The sequence below is a fragment of the Equus asinus genome, chromosome 4 (genome assembly GCF_041296235.1).
Source record: "Equus asinus isolate D_3611 breed Donkey chromosome 4, EquAss-T2T_v2, whole genome shotgun sequence".
NCBI classification, from domain to species: Eukaryota; Metazoa; Chordata; class Mammalia; order Perissodactyla; family Equidae; genus Equus; species Equus asinus.
Genome location: NC_091793.1, coordinates 42,637,090 through 42,647,212, shown reverse-complemented (window position 1 = coordinate 42,647,212; position 10,123 = coordinate 42,637,090).

Genomic DNA, 10,123 nt, shown 5'->3' with positions numbered 1-10,123 from the left:
GTACTTAAATGAGCAAGTTGCGAAAAGAAGTTGTACTGTGAAGTTGATTTCTGTCTGTTTTGTTTTCCACTGTAACCTGAATATTACTTTTAAAACTTAGGACATTGTCTTACTGCTACCGTTAACAATCACAGGAATAAGCAGCTCTATCCTGAGATACGTTAGTTGCCTAACCAATAGCTACTTGCTCTGCTTTAGCCGTGCTGACAGAGGGTGGTGGGTCCAGCCTTAGAGAATGCAAAGTGATGGGTCTAAGCTGGTCACAATAATTCTGTTCTTCTCTGCCACTGATTGGGCTAAGGATGGTTTTGTGACCTGTATCTGGCCAAAGGAACGTATAAGAAAATCTACTGGGCTTCTCAGGAAAGATCTACTCAAACGAGAGTTTCTTGAGAAATTCTTGATCAGAGCAGTGGCAGCCATATTTTCACTGTGGAGGGCAGATCAGTGTTACTGAACGAATGCTGATTGAATTGCTGTTATTGCTGAACAGCTAAATGCACAGCTCACCTCCAGACTTCTTGTTAACAAAACAATAGATGTTTGAACGATTTAAGCCACTACTAGTCAGGTTGTCTGCCCCTTGTAAACAAAAGCATTCCAACTGATATAAATGATATAAATGTTTATAGCACTGCGCTATAAACCCTTTACAGTCATTATCTCATTTAATCTCACAGCAATCCTAAGAGGTAGGGACTGTCATTTCTCGAATTTTTGCAGATGAGTAAACAGGTTTAGAGAGCTTGTGTTCCCTACCCACATCACAGACTGTTAGTGACTCTCTAAGGAGGACCTGTCTTCCTTATAAGGCCCTGAGCTGCCTGCAGGCAAGGAGTATCTGTGGCTCATCCTTGTACCTCTAATGAGCAGGTGGATCTCCATAAAGTCAGTGGAGTGATTATTGAATGAATGTTCTGTGTTTCATTTTCAGTTCTTTCTACTGGTTTTCATTAGCTTGCCTCAAGTCAGTACAAGGATTATTATCAAGGGATGACACGTTAACAAAATACTCTTTCCCCATGTTTCCTGATGGGAACAACGGAATAAGGAATAATTATGTCAATTCTGTCAAAGTTATTTATGTCAACAGCACTTTTGAAATTCCAGAAATGTTAATGTTTTTGTTAATGTTAATTAACATTTATGTTATATTATGTTATAAAATGTTAATGTTAAGACTAACAGATGTTAGTCTTCCTCACAAAACACAAAAGTTAGATGTTAGCCTCAAGCTGACATCCGTTGCCAATCTTCCTCTTTTTGCTTGAGGAAGATTGTCGCTGAGCTAACGTCTGTGTCAGTCTTCCTCTATTTTATGTGGGACGCAGCCACAGTGTGGCTTGATGAGCAGTGCTAGGTCTGCGCCCAGGATCTGAACCTGCGAACCCTGGATCGCCAAAGCGGATTGCTTCAACTTAACCACTATGCCACTGGGCTGGTCCCAGAGATGTTACTGTTCTTGGGAGACCACTTTTATTAGGAGCACTCGAGTGTCAAGACTCAGGAGAGATTCAGAAATTCTGTCACAAGTCTTTACCAGGATTCTGGCACTCAAAATTTCTTTCCCATCTCAAAAATTACCTAAATGGTGTGTTAGGTGAAGTTGGGGCAAAGCTTTCAGGTTAACCTTTTTTCTTAACCCACTTAATAATTAGAATGGCCTTTTAACAATATTTGTATTTCATTTGCTCTGAAAACTTTTTCAAGTTCTTTATTCTCTCTGGGCCTCGGTTTTCTAGATCTGAAAGAAGAGGAATTAATCAATGGCTCACTCATTTACTCTGTCATTTACAAAACATTTATTGAGCAGCAACTATGTGTCAAGGAATGTGTTAGGCACCAGAAACAGACTGATGCAGAAAGATGAGATTACCTTTCTCCTTAAGGAGCTTAGTGCCTATGGGTGGGAGACAAACGATGATGTCTGAATGCACAATAGGAGAAAATTGACTCATTCAGGGAGTCAAAACGAAAAGATAGGTAAGGGGAAGAGTATTTCAGGTGGGAGCATTGGTTGTTCTAAGACTGTGGGGAGGCAACAACTAGGATGCTTGAGGCGGGTGTGTCTGGAGCACAGAGAGTGTGGAGATTGTGGTCAGAGATGAGGTTGGATGAATTGGTAGACGCCAGACCACGAGGACCTGGAGGCCTTGCTCAGGATTTTGATTTTCTACTGACAGCTGTGGAAAGCCGTGGGAGGGTTTTCAGTGGTGGGATACACTCTAAACACAGAGTGGAGAGTTGATCAGAGTGGAAGCAGGCAGTTGGCTTAGAGGTCATGCAACTGTGGTCCAAGGAAAGTATGGTGGTAACCTGGACCAAGATAGCGGTTGTGGAAATGGACGTGGGGATACATTCCACTGGGACCAGGCACTGACTGTCATGTTCTCTGTCAGTGCCTCACGCCATGCCTACATCGCATGCTGATCGCACACAAAGGCACAGAATAAAATGCCAGGGGACTATTTCAGTTCCAGATGCCAATTTAAAATATTATTTTATATTAAATAAAGGAGAACATACATGAAATAAAACATTCATATGACATTTTAAAGCCCAAACTGAAGACTTGGAAGACATTTTCTACTTGGGCTACGATCCTTTGGGCTCTACCTCCTGGATTCCCTGTGTGTGTGCGCACGCATCATTTGCCTCTGAGAAAAGAGGTGCTTCCATGGGATAACTTGAAAAATATTGTCTTGAGGTGTTGCGATACCCTCTCCTACACAGCATTTTCCCCACATAGAGCCTCTGTGAAACGTCCACGTCACTACAGTGAACAGCCTGAGGGGCACGTCCTGTGAATCTGTCTGCTTGCTGTTTCGTGTCGGCACATGTCCTAAGAGGCCATGGGGCAGCTCACCCAAATGCGGACTGACAGACGCCGTGTGCCCAGTCAGAGCCCAGTGTGTGAGCAGAGGTCAGCCATCTGAATCTTATCCCAGCCTCACTCCTCAAAGCAGACCCTCCAACGCTCCCTCCGCCTTCCTTCCATATGACTGGACAGACCCCATCTTTGCAAATCACATCACGCTTGGTGTGTAATGCGTTCTTGGGCTTTTTTTGTTTCTCTTTTTTCTTAGCGGAGAAAAAAAAGAGATGATTTTTAAAAAGCATAGTTTTGTCCAGTGGAGGAAAAAGTGGTTTCTAGAAGCATATTTTGAAATGAGCTAGTTCCATTTTCCTTTCCCATAGGAAAAGACCCAGTCAATAATCAAGAATGCTTCTGAGGCATCCCATAGAAAATATTTCCCGTTTTTGCTTTTGGTAAATTAATTTTATGTGTCATCTTGGCTAGGCCATGATACCCAGGTATTTGGTCAAACACTTCTGGATGTTGCTATAAAGGTATTTTTTTACGTGAGATTAACATTTAAATCAGTAGATTTTGAGCAAAGCAGATTACCCTCTGTCTTAGGCAGTTCGGGCTCCTATAACACATTAGCACACACTGGGTGGCTTATAAATAATAGAAATTTATTTCTCACAGATCTGGAGGCTAGAAGTCAGAGATCAAGGTGTTGGCATGGTCAGATTCTAGTGAGAGCCCTTTTCTGAGTTGCAAACTGCCTTCTTCTCACTGTGTCCTCACATGGCAGAAAGAGGGCAAGAGAGCTTTCTGGGGTCCCTTTTATAAGGGCACTAATCTCATTCATGAGGGCTCCACCTTCACGACCTAGTTACCTCCCAAAGGCCTTACCTCCTAACACCACCACATTGGGGGTCAGGATTACAACATATGAATTTTGGAGGGACGTAAACATTCAGACCATAACACCCTCCCTAATGCAGGTGGGCTTCACCCAATCAGTTGAAGGCCTTAAGAAAAAAGGCTGACCAGCTGCTGGCATCTCCTGCAGATTTGGGACTAGCCAGCCTCTATAATTGCATGAACTAATTCCTTAAAATCTCTTCTCTCTCTCTCTCTCTCTCACACACACACACATACACCCCTCCGTTATTGGTTCTGTTTCTCTGGAGAACCCTAACTAATACAGGTAAAAACAAGCATCTCAAATGACAATTAATGATGCTATGTTGATAGCTTTCTGATTCTTTAAGGGATTTTCTGTAATCTGTCATGATCCAGAGGTGGTTGATCCCTTTGAAACTAGTAAATTAATGAATCAGATATTTCTAAGGTGGCAGAGGGCTCTATGTGACGGTAATAAGAGTAGCAGGTACGATTTTTCTTAACAGATGAGTAGTAAAATCCTCAAGGTTTCAGTTTCTGGCTCAGAATAGATGTACAGTAAATAATTATTGACTGAACGGACATTACGTACAATTTGCCAAAAGTATAAACTTTTATCAACAAAACAAGCTTGTAGAAAGTACTGAACAAGTTAAGATCCTTTTCGTGTCTCCCTAACTACTTTACAAGCTTCAGCATCTTGTTATTGCCCCCAGTACAGTGAGATCTTGGGCAGAGCAGCTACTGACTATAGTATGGGTCAATCAATGAAAATCCTGGGGCAGCCATTGTTTACTTTCTACTGATTCTTTATTGAGTAAGATTATTGTTGCGTTGCTATCATAACTGCATTGAACTGTTATTTATTATCCTCTTTTACTTTCCTAGGAGGTGGGTTCTGATCACCGGAGAGCTCCATGCCAGGCATGAATATAAAGTTTGAAGGTGTGGGACGTTGTTCATTTGCCCAGTTTAAGACGGGGATATCCTGCGGGGAAGGTCCAGGAAGGAAGAAGAAGGAAGGCAAGGCAGGGAGATTGCGCAAGATATTGGGCCAGAGAATGGAGGATCCCTAGTTGACTGAGCAGATAGAGATTCTGGGAGAAAAGAAAAGCCAGATATTTATGAAGTTACATTCTATTGTGGAACATATGATGCAAAATACTGTTTTCCATAATAATCTTGAGTAAAATCTATATCAATCACTTGTACTTTTGATGAAGTGGATTCTGTCTGGGAAATAGAAAAAGGTGTTGAGTTCTACATTTTGCTAGGGATGGGATTAAGACAGACCACCCACATGGATGTCTGGGCTAATAAACGCCTGACTGGATGACTTTCCCATGAAAGAAGAGCTATGATCAACTCAAATCTGTGTAAAAACAAAAAGTAATTGGAAATTGTTTGGTTTCTTTCTTTTCTTTTTTGGCAAATATAAAAGACAACAATTATAGGTACAAACTTCACTAGTGTAATTAAAAGTAGTGGTTTGCTCTTGAAAAGTGGTATCTCACATCTGAGAACATTTGGTCTTTCAATCAACAAAGACTACCTTAAGTATGCTACATGAATTAGTTGATACAGTGTTGAAAAACATTTTAAGATGCCTGATCAAAGCTGAGGCTGAATTCAACTTCCTATTCACAGGCAAGTGGGCCACCTCTGAGCTTTCCATTTGCTCAAACCTATCAGGTGAGCTGGGAATTTCCAGAAAAGATCTTCTTTTTTTTTTTTTTGAGGAAGATTAGCCCTGAGCTAACATCCATGCCCATCTTCCTCTGCTTTCCATGTGGGATGCTGCCACAGCATGGCTTGATAAGCGGTGCATGTGTCTGTGCTTGGGATCCAACCCGGTGAACCCTGGGCTGCCAAAGTGGATTACACAAGCTTAACTGCTACACCACTGGGCTGGCCCCCCTGAAAAGATCTTATGAGACAGAAATCTTAGCTCTCCTGGGAAGAGAACGGTACACTTAAACCCTTTCAATTTACTTATTTTTTTGTAAACAAATGTATCATCTAGCTTATGATAGCATTTCAGAGAAAGGAAGGAGAGACCTGAGGAGCAGACTTAAGCCGAGATTGTCTCCTGGACACCTAGAGTTGAGTCCACGTGATCTCCGCCGAGCCCAACAGACTCACAGCCCAATCGACAAGCCAGACAGTGAAAAGCAAACGTTTACTGTTGTGAAACACTGTGAGTGCGGGTGGCTTCTTACTCAACACTGCCATAGAATACACATGGCTAAAGTAGGGTTCTAAAACACTATATCTTAATATCTGGTGGGTGTAGCCCTTCTTCTCTGCTCACTCCCAAATTTGTTATTTGTGTACTTTTATTTTCCTATTTTCATTTTTGAATCAGTGTGTCAAGTTCTTCCACCCCCACACCCCCAAGAAAAAATCTTGCTGAAATTTTGATCGCAATTTTTTGGTATGCATTGAACGATTTGAGAAAGAAATTTACTTTAAAAAATGTTAAGTCACTCTATACATGAAAATGATTTATTCTCCACTTTATTAAATTCTTTTTGTATTCTGTAATAGAGCTAAAAATTGACCTGATCAAGATCAGACGCATTTCTGTATCAGTGGTTCTCAAGCGTGGTCCAGAAACTCTAAGAGTCCCTGATGCTCTTTGATTTTCATAATTATATTAAGAAATTATTTATTTTTTCAGTCTTAGTTTCCAGAAGCTATATGACATGTGATATAATAGATGGAATGCAGAAGCAGATATGACAATTAGCCAAATAATAAAGATTTGCAAAATCAAAGCCATTCTTTTCATTAATTTTTTTTGGAAAATATAGTTATTTTTCTTTAAGTAATTTTATTGTTATATGTAATGAGTTTATTATGATTTTTAAATTAATATCAGGGTCCTCCATCATTGTCAAGTATGTAAAGTTGTCCTAAAATTAAAAAATTGGAAAAGCTCTGTCCTAGATTATAGCTTTGTTGTTACTGTAAGTAGTATTTTATTTTCTATTACATTTGCTAGTTGGGTATTGCTGTTGGTAGTTTTCAAAGAAGCTTTTTGTTTTACAATAGTTTTAGATTTGCAGAAAAGTTGAGAAGATAGTACAGACATAGTACACCCCTTTTCCCCTATCGTTAGCATCTTACATTAGAATGACTTGTTTCATACAACTAATATACTGATATTAACACATGACAGTTGTCCCTTGGTATCCGAGCAGGGACTAGTTCCAGGACCCCCCACAGATACCCAAATCCACAAATGCTCAAGTCCCTTAGTCAGCTCTCCATATCTGCGGGTTCCACATCTGCGAATATGGAGAGCTGACTATATTATCAACTAGAGTCCATACTTTATTCAGATCTCCTTGGTTTTTACCCAATGCCCTTTTCTGTTCCAAGATCCCTTCCAGGACACCACAATACATTTAGCAATGATGCCTCCTTAGGCTCCTCTTGGCTGTGACAATTTCTCAGACTCTATTTTTGATAACTTTGACCAATTTGGGGAGTATTGGTCAGGCATTTGTAAACTGTCCCTCAATTAGGGTTTGTATGCTGTTTTTCTCATGATTAGACTGGAGATGTTGGTTTTGGGGAGGAAGAAAAGGGCCTATACATACAAGATATTAATATATATATTTTTTAAAACCCCACTTTAGCCATGTGTATTAAGTTTTCTGTGATAATGTTGGGTGACAGAGGTAAAGTCCCATTCTCATCACATCATATCAAGAGTAGACGCTATCAACATGACTTATCAGTGTTGATAACCTTGATCACTCAGCTGAGGTGGTTTTGTCAGGTTTCTCTACTGTAAAGTCATTCTTTTTAGTCCTCTTTCCACGTTGTATTCTTTGGAAGGAAGTCACTATAAGTGGTACATACATAAGAGATGGGAATCATGGCCCACCTCTTTGAGGGGTGAGTAATGCTTGTACATTTTTGCTGGTGTAAGTTATTGATGCTTTGGTTGATTTTGTATCCAGTAACCTCCTTGAGCTTTATTATTTCTAATAAATTTTTGCCTTCCTTGGGTTTTTATTGTAAATCATTATATCAGCTAGTTGTGAAAATTTTGTCTTTTCTCTTACAGTCTTTATATCTAATTTTTAACATTTTCATGTTGGAAAGGACCTTTGGGACTGTACTGGTCAGCTTCCATTAGGTTATGATGTGATAAGACACACTCTCAAATCTTAGAGGTTACAAAATCCAAGACTTATTTCCTGATCACATTTGTCCATCAGTAGTAGGTTGGCTGTGGTTGGCTCCAGCTCTGTCCTCTTTCTTCTGGGATCCAGATGGAAGAAGCAGCTGCTAGCTGAGAAATGGCCTTCTTATGACAGATGGAAAAGAGCAATGGCAGACCCACGTGGTGACTCTTAAAGCTTCTCCTTGGTTATGGCATGGCCAAGCATGATAACAGTGGGCTGGGAAATCCATTCTGCTAAGGCAAGAGGGATCCCAGGGAAGAGCTCTCTAGAGATGGGCCTGGTAGAGATGAGAGGGAATAATTAGAAAGGGTCTTGTACTGTAATCTTCCACAAAGACCAAGAGAAGAATAATGATGAGGGCAATCATTCTTGTCTTTCCCAACATTAACGGAAGTGAGTGAAAAGTTTTTTCATTAAGTGTAATGCTTGCTGCAGGTTTTTTACTAGGTAGCTTGTTATCGTTGTACAGAAGTTGTCTCCTATTTGTAGTTTTAACTTTTTAAAAAACATTGGCTTGGTCTTGAAATTCATAAAAGTTTTTTTCCAGTGTATACTGAGGTGAACATGTAAAGTTTTCTTCATTAGTCCATCAAAATGAATTAAATGGATTTTAAAAATGTCTGTCTATCTTGCATTTTTGGGAAAAAAAAACCTACTTGAGCATGATACACTTAAAAATATTCTATTAGATTTAGCTAATATATTATTTTGGATTTGTGCAACTATTTTATTAAATGAAATTAGCCTACAATTTTACTCTTCTTGTCATTACCTAATTTTTGGTATAAGTTTATAACCTCATAAAATGAATTGGGCTGTTTTCCTTCTTTTTTGGAGTTCTGGAACAATTTATTTAAGATCGGGATTATTGGTTCCTTTGAAGTTTGGCATAAAACTCTCTGAGACCAGGACTCTATTTTGGAGGAGAAGGAAGAGACCTTACACACACAAATCCAGTATCTTTAACACGTTGATGCATTCAAGTTGTCTGTTTCTTTTTGTGTCAATATTGGCTTTTTACATTTTTTTTCCAAAAATTAATGTTTAATATAGGTTTCAAAATTATTGGTATATGGTATTCACGATATTCTTTTGTAGTTTAAAAGATATCTGTTATCTCCTTTTTTCTAATTCTATCATGGTGTTTTTCCTTTTTGCCAGATTTTTCAATGAAATAATTATCCCTGAAGCTTCTAGATAAATTACCCACAGAAATAAGGCTCTTCTTTTTGGATTGTCAGCCAGGGGAAAATAGAGATGTAGGAGATAGCAGGAAAAACACAGAGTTGAGATTTAAGGATTGAAATTCAACTGAACTTAGGTAAGGTGTTTACTATAAATTTTTAAAATAAACTATACATGGAAAAAAAGAGTGATTTCTTTTTTCTCCAAAGATCATCTCTTTTCTCATGAAAGAAAACTCTAAAATGTACTAAACAGAATGAAGCAGTTAAGATAAAACCAAGCAGTTAAGACATCAGGAGGAAAGAGAGTTCAATCCTGGCGAGTCAGCTAGGACTTTAGAAGCTAGAGGAAACCAATTTCAAATTGAGCATAAAATGTTCGGCTAGATTGAAGGAATAGCAGCTGGAAACTTCTGTTTCTCAAATTTGAACAAGCTGTATTTCTGTTTTTTTCTGGCAGCCAATGCTAAACCTTGAGAAGGATTCATCTATTCAGTACATGTGAAAATATGGTTTAAAACAAGCACACACATACGCAGACACACAGACACACATAAACACACACATCCCAGAAAAACAAACATCTTTTTCTATGACCAGATGAACCAGTGAATGATAATTCAGATTCCCAATCAGCCACCATGAGAAAGGCTAGCAATGGGGAATGACCCACAAGAAGAGTTACAGCTCTGTAGGCTGAGACATGGAGAGACATAACCTGAGACTTTTAGGGGAAAGAGAAAAAAATTATTAAGCCTTTCATGTACACCAGGTGTTACACATATTTAATAGTCACTGCAACTCAGGGAGGTAGGGTTTTCTTGTTCTCGGTTTAAAGATGAGCCTCAGGGTAAAGATGAATCCTAGGTGAACCATCTCATGTGTGAAGGACATGGGAACACCTGATTCCAGACAGTTGAGTATATGTTTCAGAGCACAGACACTGCAGCTGCATTGTCTACGTTTGACTCCAGCTCTGCCATTTGACAGCTGTGTGGCTTTGGGTATATCACTTAACATCTCTGGGTCTCAAATTCTGTATC